The sequence below is a fragment of the Camelus bactrianus genome, chromosome 2 (genome assembly GCF_048773025.1).
Source record: "Camelus bactrianus isolate YW-2024 breed Bactrian camel chromosome 2, ASM4877302v1, whole genome shotgun sequence".
NCBI lineage: Eukaryota > Metazoa > Chordata > Mammalia > Artiodactyla > Camelidae > Camelus > Camelus bactrianus.
The window spans coordinates 35,030,223-35,047,261 of NC_133540.1; the positions used below are offsets into that span (position 1 = coordinate 35,030,223).

The window sequence follows — 17,039 nt, forward strand, 5'->3', positions numbered from 1 at the left end:
AAAAACACTTGAATGAAGATTGAGACCCCTCCTGCTTTCCGATTGCTTTGTTCTCTTCTCTCAGCTTTCTGGTCTAAGATTGAATTCTTCTCTATCAAAGTAACTTATATCTCTCTTAGTGTCGGGTCAAAAAAAAATGTATTTGTGCATGCCTTCTCTGAAAGCATTTACATTCCCTAGAAAGCAGACTAATTTCCTTAAATCCATACAGAACGAGGATGCTCTGATGAGTCGTCAAGTATCTCTGCATTAGCCCCCAGGTGACAAGTTAGCATTCTGGTGACTGTAGTCCCCCCTTGACTGCACAGGTGTTTTAAACATAGACATCCTTATTAATCAAAAACTAAATATGAGACCCCTACTTTTTCTGAGGAATTCCTTAATGTGTAGATGTTTTCTTTCAGACAGTTAGATCTCAATTATTGTTTAAATTGCCTTTTTCAAAGTATTCTGGAATTTAATTGGTTCTGTACTCAGGCCTTTCTAATTCAAATGTTTGATTGCCACTGAATACCTCAAGGTATGGCTATTAGAAGTTGTGGCTTTCAACCCTAAAAATAGATTATATCCAGGTTTTCCTTTAATATCTGTCAATGGCTAAGTTTTTTCAAAAATTTGACAAATTCTTGTCAGATATGTATTTCCAGAGTGTCTTTCTAAATTGGTGTTATTAAAATACTGATGATTTTATTTCCTCAAAGCATATTTCTCTACTCTAATACTTTGAAATTTGTTGAACAAATCTATATTAAATTTGTACTTTATGTTGATTTTTAAGATGCTCATTTTTATGTTGATGTTATTCCTCAGCGTCTGTTTTCAAAGTTTTCTACTTTAATCAGACTGTATAGGGCAGCTCTCATACTTCATTCACCTGATGGCTTTAGGTGCTGTTTTCTGGGTCTTCTAAAGTTTTAAATATCCTTAAAATATAGTTATGAGCACTGTACATGGTGTTCTAGGACAGGAAAAATGTTCTAATGTTTTTACAATAACGCTTTTGTGTTGTACAGCATTCTCTAGTTCTTATAAACTGAGATCCATGTTCCCAAGCAATAAGATTTCCAGCCCCCATTCCAGCTCTTTCTAATTAATTTTGAGCCCTGGGTTCTATGGGTAGGTTATCTTTTCAGTATCACATTTTCCTTAAATATCTAAGTAGTAATAATCTTGGATCCTCATTCTGTACAATGGCAGGAAATCTAGGTTCCTCCTCAAGAATTTCTGAGAATCTGCAGTGAATGTTCTTGAATTCCACAAACCTATTCTGGTTGCTGTTCATCACTTTACACCATCTCACTGCCTCTGATAATTGCATTAATCCTGTCTTAGCTCCTTGCTTTCCAATGTGATAAAATAAACACACAGGTGCTACATTAGTTCCTAAAGCACAAGATTTCAAGTTTACAAATTTGACTAACACCTAGGGAACTATGATGCAAAAATGGAAACCTAAATCTGAGTATCAGGTATCACTGCTTCTTAAGTTCGTTAGTAATATCCATTCACAGAGAGATCTCATTCACCTTTGCTCTTATTAACGCAAAGAATGCCATAAGGAGGAGGTACTTTGGGAAAATGATAAAAAAAAAAAAAAGAAAAAACAGAAAGAGAAATACCATATTATATCACTCATATGTGGAATCTAAAAAAAAAAAAAAAGACACTATGAACTCATCTACAAAACAGAAAAAGACTTAGTAAACAATCTTATGGTTACCGGGGAAAAGGGGTGGGAGGGGATAAATTTGGGAGTTTGATATTTACAAATGTTGGCCACTATATATAAAAATAGATTTTAAAAATAGTTTCTTTTGTATAGCACAAGGAACAGTGCTCAATATCTTGTAATAACCTTTAATGAAAAAAATATGAAGATGAATATATATGTATATGCAAGACTGGGACATTGTGCTGCACACCAGAAATTGACACATTGTAATTGGCTGTACTTCAATAAAAAAAAAAAAGATAACTGAAGCTTTTTTGAAAAAAAAAAGAGTTCTCTTTTGGCATGAACCTTATTTCTGGGGACTATGCATAAAAGAAGCCCAAAATTAAATTTGCATCACAATCTCTGCTGCTACTGCAGATAATCTTTTATGTCATTAAATAAAATATGGCATTATTTATTTATGGAGTGTATCATCTATGTGCCGGTCATTATTCCAAGTGCTAGAAATAAAATGATGATTAAAAGATATTCACAGTCCCTTTCCTTATGAAGCTTACAATCTAGTGGGAATTGCAAGCTCTTCACTAATGAATTGCACAAATTAAGATACGATGTGTCATAAAGGAGAAGTACTAGATGCTATGAAAGCAAATACTGTGGGGTTAGACCAACTCAAGAAGGTCAGAAAAGGCTTTGATCTCAGTGCAAAACACTTTCATATGATTTATTCCTTTGGTTCATGGCTGCCTTAATACAAACTGATACCTGCAGAGCTTCTATATGTGTCTAAAAGAATCATTCAAGTGATCTCAGAAAAAAGAAAGTCCACCACAGAGACACATTCTACCTCTTATTTTTGAAGCCATTCAATCATCAGAAATACTGACTGTTGAATTTCTGAAGAGAGGGCCTGGCCAATAAATCACTTTTCTTTTCCCTCCATGTTTTGGAAGGAACTTATTAGTAGACATGGAAATCAGACATATGGAGCTTTAAATTAAAAATCTTTAAATAACAGTTTTATTACTAATAATAGCTTGATTGGATAATAGGCCATACTTGATGCCACACTGAGCTTCTGATATTTCACTCTGGAAGTAAACTGAGACACCCAGGCAGATAGAGATGGATAAATGCAGTCCTTCCCTAAGGGCAGAGCCCACTATGATAGGTTTACCACAAGGTAGGGAACAGAAAGAATGCACAGTTTCCTACTCAGGAAAAAAGAATGAAATGATGCCATTTGCAGCAACATGGATGGACCTAGAGATGATCATACTAAGTGAAATAAGTCAGACAGAGAAAGACAAATATCATATGAGATCACTTATACTTGGAACCAAAAAAAAAAAAAAAAAAAAAGCACAAATGAGCTTATTTACAAAACAAAAACAGACTCACAGACATAGAAAACAAACTTATGGTTACCAAAGGGAAAAGGAGGATGGATAAATTAGGAGTCTAGGATTTGCAATTTTAACCACTTTATATAAAATAGATGAACAACAAGGTCCTACTGTATAGCACAGGGAACTATATTCAATATCTTTGTAGTAACCTATAATGAAAAAGAATCTGAAACAGAATATATATGTATGTATAACTGAATCACTATGCTGTACACCAGAAACTAACACAACATTGTAAATCAACTATACTTCAATTTAAAAAAAAGAATATACAATTTTTTCTGATTCAAAACAAAGTGAGAAGTCCAAGCCGGTGAGGAGGGAGAAGGGCAGGAGTGTTACCCTAGTGTAACTGTATCAGAAATAGCATCCTAAGAAATGGAAGCTCTGCCCCATGGCAGCCAGGTTCTCTTTGTTTTCTTAACCTATCTGGTCTAACAATCAACCCCATGTCTCACCAGTGTTAAGCCTGGCTCTTATGGAGAACACTGATTTCCAGGATGTCCTGCTCTTTACTTATAAAGTTGAGAATGACACTGATCATTTGCATATCTGGTGGGAAGTTTAGTTTTTACTTCTAAAGCTGCATTGCCCAATATGGTAGCCACTAGCCACATGTGGCTATTTAAGTTCAAATTAACTAAAATCAGATTAAATAAAAATTCAGTTTCTTAGTAACACTGGGCACATTTCAAATGCTCAATAGCCAGGTGTAGCTAGTGGACGCACTCTAGGGCAGAAATGTTAGAGCATATTTGCATCAGTGAAATACCATCTGTTGGACATCATCTCTCTAGAGTGCACTGGAATAGGATAGGATAGTGCCTTAGTGAAGTCCAGGACTTTGCTATACCCTAAGACAAAACTATTCTTCATTTTTTTGGACTATCTTATTTTATTTTTTGAAGTATAGTTGCTGTACAATATTATATGTTACAAGTGTACAATATAGCAATTCATATTTGTAAAGTCTATACCCCATTTATAGTTATTGTAAAATATTGGCTATATTCCCCGTGTTGTACAAGCTCCTTGTGCATGATCCTTGTAGCTCATCCTATACCCACGAGTTTGTACTTCCCACTCCCCCACCCTTATAATACCATTCCCTGCTTCCCTCTCCCCACTGGTATCCACTAGTTTATTCTCTATCTGTGAGTCTCCTTCTTTTCTGTTGTATTCACTAGTTTGTTGCATTTTTTAGATTTCACATATAAGTGAAATCATACAGTAGTTGTCTTCCTCTGTCTGACTTATTTCACTTAGCATAACGCTCTCCAAGTCCATCCATGTTGCTGCAAAAGGCAAAATTTCTGTTTTTTTACAGTATTCCATTGCATATATACATACACATGTATTCCATATGAATATATATATACACACACCACATCTTCTTCATCCGCTCATGTTAATTTCTCATTCCAAACTACACCTAACTACATGTCTAATAGGTTTCATCAGAAGTTATGCAATTATAACATAACAACTTAAAGATGCTCCAATGATAATACAATGTCAATAAATTATTTTTTTTTAATTTTATATCTAAAGATAAAGCCCAAAGGAGAAGTTATACCTAAAGGAGAAGTTATATCTAAAGATAAAGCCCAAAGAAATTAAACTTCCAAATTTCTCTTCCCTTCACTTCTCATTCTGTTCTGTCTCAGCTAGAGGGGTCCACTCAGAAGTTTGAACAGAGTTGATTCCTTAGTGTTTGTGTTGGCTGTCTCTCTCCTTGGAATAGCCTAATGATGACCATATGTTCTGCCTGACAACTTTTTTTCCCTAATCTCCCTTTTCACACTTTTCAGGCCTTAGTAAGTTTCATCTCTTTAGGGGCAATAGAAATATTTCCTTCTGACTCATGCTTTTCTAAAGGAGAATGATCTGCCTCTAGTATTCATACATCCCACTTTAGAGAAGGGTCAGATGAGGATTAAACAGTTAATCTGCTTATTTTTTATTGAAGCATAATTCGCTTACAAATTTATATTAGTTTCAGGTGTACAACATAGTGATTCAATATTTTTACACATTATGATATGATCTCTACTATAAGTCTAGTTATTACCTGTCACCATAAAAAGTTATTATAATATTATTGACCACATTATTCTGTAAATTCTATTTATTTTATAACTGGAAATTTGTACCTTTTATTCCCCTTCACCTATTTTACCCATCTCTCCACCCCTTCTCCTGCCCAGCAATGACTAGTTTGTTCTCTATATTTATCAGTCTGTTTCTGTTTTGTTATATTCGTTGTTATTTGGGGGGGGCGTATTTCACATAACTGAACACATAATTTGTCTTTTTCTGTCTTATTACACTAAGCATAAAACCTTCTGGGTCCATCCATATTGTTGCAAATGGCAAGATTTCATGCTTTTTATGGCTGAGTAATATTCCATTCTATTTACACCATCAGACCATATCTTCTTTATCCATTTGTCTATAAATAGACACAAGTTGCTTTCATATCTTTGTTATTGTAAATAATACTATAATAAACATTGCATATCTCTTTTCAAATTAGTGTTTATTTCCTTTGGAAATATACCCAGAAGTGGAATTGCTGGATCATCTATTTTTAATTTTTTTAGGAGTCTCCATACTATTTTCCGTAGTATCTGTGCCAGTTTACATTCCTATCAGCAGTGCACTAGGGTTACTTTTTCTCCATGTCCTTACCCACACTTGTTATTATTTGTTGTCTTTTTGACCATAGCCATTCTGACAAGTGTGAGGTGATATCTCATTGTGGTTTTGATTTACATTTCCCTAAAGATTAGGGATGTTGAGACTTTTTTCATGTGCTCGTTGGCCACCTGTGTCTTCATTGGAAAAAATGTCTATTCAGATTCTCTGCCCATTTTTTAATTGGAGTTTTTTGTGGGTTTTTTTTTTTTTTTTGGTATTGAATTGTATGAGTTCTTTATATATTTTGGATATTAGCCCATTATCAGAAATATCATTTGCAAAGATCTTCTCCCATTCAGTAGGTGCCTTTTCATTTCATTGATAATTCTCTTTGCTGTGCAAGAGATATTCAGTTTGATGTAGTCCCGTTTGTTTGTTTTTGGTTTTGTTCCTTTTCCTGATGAGACATAACCAAAAAATATTGCTAAGACTAATGTCAAAGAGCATACTTCCTATGTTTTCTTCTAGGCATTTTATAGTTGTAGGTCTTACATTTAAGTCTTTAATCCATTTTTAGTTAATTTTTGTATATGGTGTAAGAAAATGGTCTAATATCATTCTTTTACATGTAGCTGTCCAATTTTTCCAACATCATTTATTGAAAAGATTGTCTTTTCCCCATTGTGTATTCTTGTCATAGATTGATTGAGCATGTAAGCATGGGTTTCTTTCTGGGCTATTCTGTTGCATTTTTTCTGTTTTTTTTTGCCAGTACCATACCATTTTGATTACTATAGCTTTGTTGTGTAGTTTGAAATCAGGGCATGTGATACCTCCAAGTTTGTTCTTCTTTCTCAGTTTGCTTTGGCTGTTCAGAGTCTTTTGTGGTTCCATACAAATTTGGGGATTATTTGTTCTAGTTTTGTGAAAAATACCATGGGTATTTTGGTAAGGATTGCATTGAATTTTGGGTAGTATGGACGTTTTAACAGTATTAATTCTTCCAGTCCATGAGCATTGTATATCTTTCCATTTATTTGTGTCATCTTCAGGTTCTTTTATCAATTTCATTGTTTTCAGATATGCTTCTTACATTGACCCCTTTTGTTCTCTACTTCATGGGTTTGCTGCATCTGAGTATCTTCTTTCTTTTTAATTTTGGTCCAGGCATTTGTTTTTCTATCATACCCCTCTGAATTTTTTCAATAGAGGGGCTCCTGTAGTGAGAAATATAAAGCCACCCATTTCCACAAATACCAAAAGCATCTCATATTTATGTACATTTTATTTATCTTCACCTCCCTGAGTGGCATAACATTATTTCAGAAGTATTTTGTCGTCTAACTAGACAACATCTAATATAGACACAGTTGAGCTCTAACATCATCTTCCTTATATTTTCTTTAGTAGACCTCCTCTAAATTGTTTCTTCTTTTGGAGTCATGGTTCATAAGTGTCTTGAACTTGTCCCTCTAGGGCAGTGATGTGCTGGTAAGCTGGCTCTCTAAATAACAAAACTAAAGAAGAAGTCCTGATTTTTAGTATTTGCGCGTTTTCCAGGTTTAAATACTCCAACTGTGGCTGATTTCAAGTCCCTGACGTGAAGTTACAAATGTATATATGGGGGAGGTGTGGCTCACCTAGGCCAGAGCAACTGCTTTAAGGAAACACAACACCAGCCTTCCGTCTACAAATATGTAGCCACATGGAAACCAACCCAATGACGTTCTGAGTTTTTGACACTGATCTTTGTGCTTTTGCTGCTCAAACATAGCTCTGGTTTCTGAAATCTCTTTCTAGAGTCATTGGGATTTTCAAGGTGTGATTTGCCTATTGCTCATATTATGAACTCGGCAAGAGCATGTATCTCAGTAGCTTTCTAGATCCCTTGTCCCTTAGGAGAAGTCATTCTGGTCTGTCCTTAGTTCTTGACCCTGTTCTTTTGACCTTAATATTTTGGGTCTCAATCAGCCCTTTTAATATGGAAACAGCTAAAGCAAGGAGGCTAATGAGATAGTATTTTTAGGCACAGGATTTGTATATAATACGTACCCCCAAATGCTAACTGCTATGGTTAGATTTTTGTGTAGTTATTTTATTCCACACTTCTGATCTACCATTTTAGAGAGACAGTATGTGGTATCTCCTAGCATCCTATGTTTCAAAGAAAGTATCCTGTCAGATTTAGTCCGTTTTTTTTTTTTTTTTTAAGACCCTAAGCCCTAAGTGTTATCTTTGATGGACTGTAATCAGGGGTTCACTGAGTCTCTAGCTGGCTCTTTTCTTTTGATATATTTAAAAAAATGTTTTCATTTGCTTTGGCATTCCTTGAAAGGTAATCTTGAAAGCTGTTTTGGGGGGAAACATTTCATTCCTAGATAATACTCGATCTGTAGGCTATTTTGCGGGTTTTCCTGTCATCCTCACTCTGCCTGTCTTTCTGTGTTTTTAAAGATGATCTTTAACAGGTGACAGTTTATGGCATTTAAGGGGTGGTATTTACTGCTTGGAGCTGCTTGAAAGAGCAAAATTTCAAAGCAGTATTATCTCAAAATTGATAAAGATGGTTAAACTTTAAACAAAAAAAGTGTACCTTTTCCCTTACAATGGTATCATTGTTTCCCTTTATTAGCCATGCCCTATAGCTTTGAACCACAACATGCATTTTTCCTGGGCTTGTAGTAAGGGATTTGGTAAGCAGTCACTGGGATTCTTACAGGCTATTGACTTTCTCTATTTTAATTTAAAATGATTTCTCAACTAATACCCACTTATTGCCACCATATGTCTTTTTTTCTAATATTTAACTATTTCTTCTGTTTCCTCACTCTCATGGGGGTGCTAAAGGTAATGTTATTGTGAAGACTATTACTTTGGGGCTCACTCACAATCATCTTTTTTTCCCACTTCTTATCTACTAGACCACACAAAACAGAAAAAAAATGCTTCTTTCTTGAAAAGTTTTAACTACTTAGTCTAAGAAATAGATCCCAATCCTCTCTAAACTTTCCAGTGCTAAATCACATTTCTATCAGTTTATGTTGGGGGAGTTAAAACCAATGCCCTTGTTGGGTTTTTGTCTGGAATGTGACTTAACAGTTTTACCTCAGGTTCAACAGAATCAGCCATCGATTTTTCCCAAAGCTGATGGAATCAAATTATCTGGGAGCTTTTTCAAAATACAGAGTACCCTAATTACACTGACTGAGACTCCAGAATCACCATCTTCTTGTATGCAACATGTTTAAAAAGCACTTGTTTAATGTATACATCTGTTTACTTTTTCAGTTGTTCACTCAGCAACAGTTTAATCTCTTAACCACATATGAGGAGATATGATAGTGCAAAGAGTCAAAAAAGTAGATTCATATGATGACAAGCAAATAAATAACCCCATTAAAAAGCCACCATAACATAAATAATACAGGCATTCCAAGGGGGAGACCATTCTTCTGGCATAAATATGAGGAAGCTTTGTTGGGTTGGTGAAGTTCCACTGGGTAGCAACCTGATGAAAGGTGCCTCCAGACAGGAAATCTGCAGAGACCAGAAAACAAAAGTCATTGTGGAAATGGCTGAGACAAATTCCAAGCAGAGAACTTGTAAAGAAGTCTAAAAAGGGGCAGACCTTAAAATGTTCTGAATGTCAGCCTGAGGAATATTTTCATATTATTATATCATGTAATAATCTATTATATGACTATGAAAATAACAATCCTAAAAATTCCCTTTTCTAATTTGACTTTTGCCCTGAAGAGATTTCTGACACATCCTCATCCAGAACTACATTACTCCTGGAACCCTGTCTGTCCTCTCTCAAGTGCTTGCAGCTTATAATAATCACATTCTTCTGATTATCCTCATTTCTGCAATTTTTGATGTGAATTTTACCAAAGTCGTTACATCCTTCATGTTACCTGCTTCATTATTTAGGCTCTGGCATTGGTACAGACAAAAGTATGCAAACTGCCTGGGACTAACTGGGACTCTCACAATCTTTAACACTATGGGACTGTGATGGAGGCAGCCAGGTGTCCATCAGAGATCCTGGTTCCCTTCCAAGATGTAGACTTTTGGCTGCACAGGCTCCTTGCCCCTAGGCATGTCATGGGACAGTCCAGACCTGGCTCATAAAGGGGTCTCCTGCAATCCTCATTCTCTCTCTTCCCCAGTCTCCCTGCTGGAAGTTCATATGCAGGATGATTAAGTCACTTGCTTGCATGATGGTGAGATCTCTCTCAACCTGAGTTCCTGAAGGACGTGGTAAAACAGAACTTCCCTGCCTCCGCCCAGCCGAAGATCGGATCAATGAGTCAGTACTTTTAACAACTGACTGAGATTTCATGGTTAGCTATTTCAAAACCTAGTTTTGGCATACCTTATACAAAAACTCAGAATGTTTCTGAACAAATGAATCAAAGGAAAGAATTTTCAGTTAATCTAGGTGGAGGTTTTGTCCTCATTTATGTCTACGTGATATCTATCTGTCTATCATAATCTTTTTTTTTTTTCAGTTGGTGGCAACTCTTGTCTGTGATCATGGGGCATTTAAATCTGTTAGTTTCCAAGAATACAAAAAATGCATACCTGATGATAATCAGGTAATAACTAATGATGGTGTACTTTTGATTTGAATCCCATCTAATACTTCTGTCCATTGGTTAAAAGAAAATCTTAAATACAAATGCAATGACATTGCTCAATAGTTTTAAGTTTACTTCATTAGCTAATGACTTAGGGATCTAATTCTTTATTAGAAATCGAGTCACTAAATGTTAAGAATCTGAATTATCCCTCAAGGGATGGTGGGATCTGGATTTAATAGTTTACATAAGATTTCAGAACCAGAGCTTAGATTGCCAGATCTTGTATTGCCAGATTACCAGTTTTGTAGAGGTTTCACTATTTCATTTTGACTAGGTATTTCAAGAGAAGCAGAGAAACAGAAAGATTTTCCTTTCCAAAACACTAACATCTGAATTTTATATTGGGTTCCAAATTTATTTTAAAACTATAGCCCAGGGCAATTTTGTTTTCCTCTGATGGGAGTCAAAAAAATGATGAGTTTGTTCTCGAAAGAGAAAGAGTCAGAGAGAATGCCTCTGGTCTAGCCATTCACGTCTCTGCTTTGGAGCAATGGGTTACTCAGGGAAATGATAGACTGAAACAGGATCAAAGTGTCAAGTAGGTGCAGTAGGGATAAAAGTCTTCTGAGTTGGGTTGCTATGCAGTGATTCCAGGGTGTTGTTATGCAGTGATTCCGAGGTGTTGTTATTGGGTATCTAAAATGGGAGCGTAAGGAATTCTCAGATGTTGGATGTGCTTTCAGGGGAAAAAAAGAGAACGTTTCAGGAATAAATATATTTTGACTCAATATTAAAGAAGAACTTTCTAATAGTCAAAGAGATATCAAGAGATAGGATGTCTGACTTTCTTCCTGAGATCATGAACTACTAAGCTCAGTATCATTGTGACAGCTTGGTCAGGGAGCAGAGAGAGGATTCAGATGACAGGTGGGTGATAGCACATGACATTTTCCCACAGGGATCTTTGCAGTCCCTTTCCAGCTTGAGATTCTGAGATCTGCATGTAAAGTTTGTCATTTAAGGCTAACTACTGGGGATGCATTCATTGATCAGATTTTCTTCTATTTCTTCATATATCAGTTTCCCTTTAAGAAGAAATACATACCTTTTCAAAAAATTTGAGGATTCCAGAAAGTTGAACGAAAGTAAAACTTTCACTGTAGTTCTGTCATCTGTATCATCAGGTTTCATAGCTGCACAGAATAGACTCCAGCTAGTTTACAAATAAAGGAGTTCATCTGAAAACTTTAAGTGGAGCTGAGTTTTCTATCAGGGACGACAGGCGCAGTGCCCACGACTTAACAATGCTTTTACGGACCCATGAAGATGTCTTAATTTCTTTTAAAACATGAAAGGAAAAAAATGATTTTTTAGGTTGGAAGAATTTTTGTTATATGATACTATGTTTTTATACCAACACAGTCATAAGCTATGATTATATATCCATATCTCTCTCTATATATAATACCCATATACATCTATGGAGGGATGTGTATGTGTGTGTATTACAGAGGAAAAGGCTGATGAAGGCAGAACTGCATGGGATCCATTAAAGTCTTAAAGAGCCTTGGCTCAGGCTTGGAGGCTGCCTGCCCAGGAACTCTAAGCCCAGCCAAATACACATGAGCACCGCTCCAGGACTCAAACCCAGTTTCTGTCCCTGGCGCAGGCTCCACCACCCTCACCTGATGGTAGATCCTTTTGCCCCCACGGCATCTGAAAGCTGGCAGAGATGTCAGCTCTCAGAATGGATTGCCAGATGGTTTCAGTGAAGCATGTGCTTCAGCACTGAAGCCTTGTACATGAGTGTCTTATCAGAAAAGCCTCGGTCACAGGCTTTCGCCCTAGCATTCTCCTCTAGCATCAGTCCCTTTGGGGATAATTTAGACTCTTCGCACGTAAGGAACACTGAGAAGTGATTTCAGGCATCCATTCTGGTGATGTGTAAACATGTTAACCGGGAAACTTCCCAAACATAGGAAAGATGTTCCAAAGGTGGTGAACAGCCAAACCCACCACACAAAAATTACTGCCAGTACATCGATACATTAGCATCTGGACTTTCTGTATGAATATGTTTTATTTTTGTTTGATAGTTCAAACAAAAGCTGTATCTGTAATTACTGAATATGTGTTACGTGATAGATGCTATTAACACTATTTGGATTATTTAATTTGATTTTTAATTAAAAATAACAGCCTTTTAAATAAGCAATATTGTTACTGCTGTTACATCTTAGAAGCTAAGTAACCTATTCATGGAGGTACAGTTAAGGATTAATGAAGATGAGATTTCGTGCTGAATCTTACCTGCTACACTACGCCTGTTATATAAGACATGTACAGTTTTACAACCTACTTTTCACATTTAACATTTTGGCATAAGCCTTTCTAAACCTGAATTGTAAACTCTTCTTTTTAATGGTGACATAATATTCCATCAAATTTATATAACATAATATTTTCAAAGATATCTCTATTGTTGAATATTTAGGCTGTTTCTAGATTTTTCCTATTGTAGTAATTCTTTATATATACACCTTTTTTCTCCTCTATAATTAGGATTACCGCCCTAGAATAGAAACTCAGAATTACTAAATCAAGGCGTATAAAAACGTATTTTTTGAGAAGCCAGCACCACACTTTTATTTATTTTAACTACAAAGAAACAAGCTCATTAATTCATCTAGTCAACATTCAAGACATTTATTGCATGCCCTCTATGTCCTTGGTATGGTGCCTATAATACTGTGATGAATATTTCACAGTCACTTACCTAAAGGATGTGGCGGCTTAGAGGGTGTTAAAATAGAACGTGCCTGAAATGAGCATCTTGTATGAATTATATATGGAGAGAATGCTTCCTAGGTTATCTGGGACAAGGTAGGAATACTTTTAGAGCTCTTAGGGGCTGTAAGAAAGTGGCATTCAAAGCAATTTCAAAATGGCATCAAGGATGAACATTTTTTATTCTTTGCCAATTTGTTAGATGAAATATTGTTGATCATTGTTTTAATGTTTATTTCTTTGAGTACTAATGAGAATGAACATTTTTCCATATGTTCGTCAATGAGTTGTTTCTTCATTGTGAAGTATCCTTTGATATTTTGGTGTTTATATAATATAGATTTTGGTTTATTTGCAATTATTTGCAGTTGTTGCAAATAATTTCACATCTGCTTTGCTTTTTAATTTTCTTTTTAACTTAGAGAAGTTTTGGGTTTTTTTTTTAACCTAGTCTTATCTACCAGGCATTTTCTAATTTCTTTTAGCACTTATATGTTTCAGGAGTAGACTTGCCCTCTCCAGAGAGGCATATAAATAATCAATTCCATTTTTATTTGTCTTTAATGTTGCATTTCATTTGTATTTAATTCCATAATACATCTGCAGTTTATATCTATGTCTAATGAGATGTATTTGATTTTATTCCAAAAAGATGGACGATTATCTCAACATTATTTATTAAAGAGTTTCTCATGAATTGGTGATACTCGTTTTATCATACACTGAATTGAGGCTCCCTTTCTATATGCATTCATAAAGTCCAATGCCCATTTGTATTAATTTCTGTCATGATAAAAATAGCTACTTTTTTTTCCCCGTCAAACTTTCTGAGGGTAGGAATTATGTTTTCCCTTTAATAACTAGCATAGTTCTTGGCATTAAGTGTATGTTGAATTAATGCATAAAATAGAATGTCTCTGGGATACCTATATTTTCTCACTAATCTGTATGTCAGTTTCTAAGCTAGTTCTACACTGTGTTAAATGTTGTGTCACAACGATGTATTTTATCATTAGAACAAAACCTGTCATTAATATTTATATTTAGAATTTTCTTTATGATCCATGACTCTTTCTTCAAATGAACTTCAGAAAGTTTTAACAGAAAGCTTTAATTATTCCTACTAGAATTTTGACTGGAATTATGCTAAAAACATAAAATTAATTTGGGAAGAAGTGATATTTATGTTGTAAATAATTTCCTACTCATGCATGTGTTATGGTTCCTTATTTCTTTTATAGCTTTTTTAAATTGTCTTTACAGAGTTATTCATAAGTAGTTTTAGGATTTTATTGTTACTGCTATAGTGAGTCAGGATTATTGATGCTATTGGGAGTTGCATTTATTTATTTTAAATTTTTTACTTTCTGTTTATTGCTATTGTACAGAGCAATTATCATTACAAATTTATATTGAATCCGGAGACTTTTTTTGAATCATTTTATTAATTCTAATAGAAATTTTTTAGTAGTTTTTTTAGTTGATGTGAAAATTGTCAACAATTGGGAATGATCTCATTATCAGCTAAATTCTATTTTATTTTTACAATAAAAGATGGGAATTGAAGAACAAAAGTGAGATTTTAAAAACCTGCTTTTTGAGATACAGTTAAATTTTCACATTTATTTTAGACACAGTTATTAATAATATAATATAATATAATATAATATAATATAATATAACATATAATAGGTGATTATATGTGTATCATCTGTGAAGGAGTTATCATCTGTGAAGCAGGGTCTTCTAGGAGACAAATATGTGAGTCTTTCGGAACTGAGGAGGACCTCTGTAATACAGTTTCCTGACCTGCATGTCATGCTCTCTCCCTAATCTTTCCTAATCTCCACCCTACTTAGCCCCTGCCTTTGGCATAATATCCCACAACCTCCCATTGATGGGGACACTTGATCTAGAATCACCAGGCTGTCTGGGATCAACAAGGCATCTCAGACCCAGCTGTCACTCATGGGGCAACATGAAAAGGGCAAACAGCCAGCTCTGAATTTAGCTGTATCCCCATCACACCAAGACTCTGGGGTAGGAGGAGAGACAGAATGTGAGTCATGAGAGCCCCATTTAGGGCCACAAAGGAATGGATATGGGAACCAGAGAAGCATAGGTGGAGCCCAATAGAGGCTATTCCATTTTTTAATCTTCCATGTTTTATTCCTAATCAGTAATGCTCAATTTAGTATCCAAAAGTTGTTTGAAATGGAATTTTCTCTTTTCTTTTTAAAGAAAACTTTTATGTCCTAATCAAGGCCAATATTCTATTTGACCATTTATTGTGGAGGTCATGAGAAGTATTAAATAAGGCTTTTGTTTGCATTGACTGGGTGGGATATTTAAGGTGCCTAACACTTTGGTGGGTTTGGGTCAGCATTGGTTCTTGCTGCATAATGGGAGCTGACAAGTAATGACAACATAATGGGGACAAAACAAGTATGAAAGACTCAGGCTCACATAACACAGCTGATCCTTCTGCATCATAAACTTTTATTCTTTGGGCTTGCACAGTTACCCGGTTTACAATCTATGTATTTCATCATCACTACGTAAGGTGTTGCCCTTCCTCCGCGTGTTTCCTTGTATTTTTCAAAGCAATTTTACCAGCTTGTTGGGACACTGTGGACCTCAGGAGACTACATGGACCTCTGTCCTACATGGCAAGGCAGACGCATTACCTTTGCAGAAGTAATGACATTTCGAAATACCAAGAGATGTGCAATCTGTTGGGGTGATAAGAAGAAGACACTGTAATTCACTATTGAATGTGTGTGTACAACAGGGCGCAATGCTTAGGGTGGGTTGAAAAAGATAAGAGAATGAATTATGGTTTTGTTTAAGTGTTAAAATAAAGCCTAATGAATAAAGCCTACCTCAGACACCTAATGACAATGATTAATTAGACCAAAGTGTTTTTTGCAAAGTCTACCTGAAAGAAAAGCTTACGATAGCAAACTTAGGACTTTTCTATGTAGCTAGTGTATTATTTTTATACGTTGTGTTTAGAAATCAGTAGATGGTTTACATTTTCTTTAGTAGCAACTGAGTGATTAGCTTCATGTTTTCTCCTATTATGAAGCTATTTTTTTTTCCTATCACGTATTTTAAAAGCAACTCTGGATCTATCAGACTAAAAAAATAGAGATCTTAAGATGAATTATGATTAGGTGTTTTGTTTTCCCCAAATTAAATAAGACCTGGGATGAGTTCAAGCTGACACTTTGTGGTTTTCATCCTCCTATTTCATCTAGAATGGGAAGAAATCTACAAGCATGTGAGTGACAAAATCTTATGTCACATCTACATTACTGACATGACTGCGGGACAGTTTGTTTTGAATACAGTACAGAGGTTAAAGAAAACTTTAACTCAATAAAAGTTATTGCTCTCTTTTTGACAGATAAAATGAACTCTTGATAATTGATAGTAAATTTACAATTTGAAAATCATCATTCCTGATAATAAAGTAGAAAAAAGAACCAAGTGACATTTTTGATGCACTTATTGAATGACACACAGTAACAAATATTTTGATACACCACAGGGCACAGTGGTAAAATGTCCAAACTCTGGATCCAGATCATTGGGCTCAAAGTGAAATGCCGCCCCGGAAACTAGCTGTGGGATACTGACTGTCACCCCACCTTTCTTTGCCAATTCCTCTATCTATAAAATATGGGTAATAATAGTACCTACCACATGGGGTACCTACCGCAAGACCATCCTTAGGCTCAATGATTTGATGGAATCAGAAAAACTGTTAGACTCACAGTCATGGATTCTTCCAGTGAAAGGCTACGGATTAAAATCAGCAAAGAGAAAGGCACCTGAGGCAAAGTCTAGCATCCAACTTCCAGGTGTCCCTCCTGGTGGAGTCACGTGGGGGCACACTTACTTCTCTTGGCAACCATGTGTGACAACATGTGTGAAGGG

At 35.5% G+C, this 17,039-nt stretch overlaps 1 protein-coding gene across 9 annotated transcripts in view; it reads left to right on the top strand.

The window, feature by feature from the left end:
- INPP4B (inositol polyphosphate-4-phosphatase type II B) overlaps positions 1-17,039 on the top strand; it is a 687,800-nt gene that overhangs the window by 292,373 nt on the left and 378,388 nt on the right. The gene's annotated exons all lie outside the window — the stretch shown is intronic.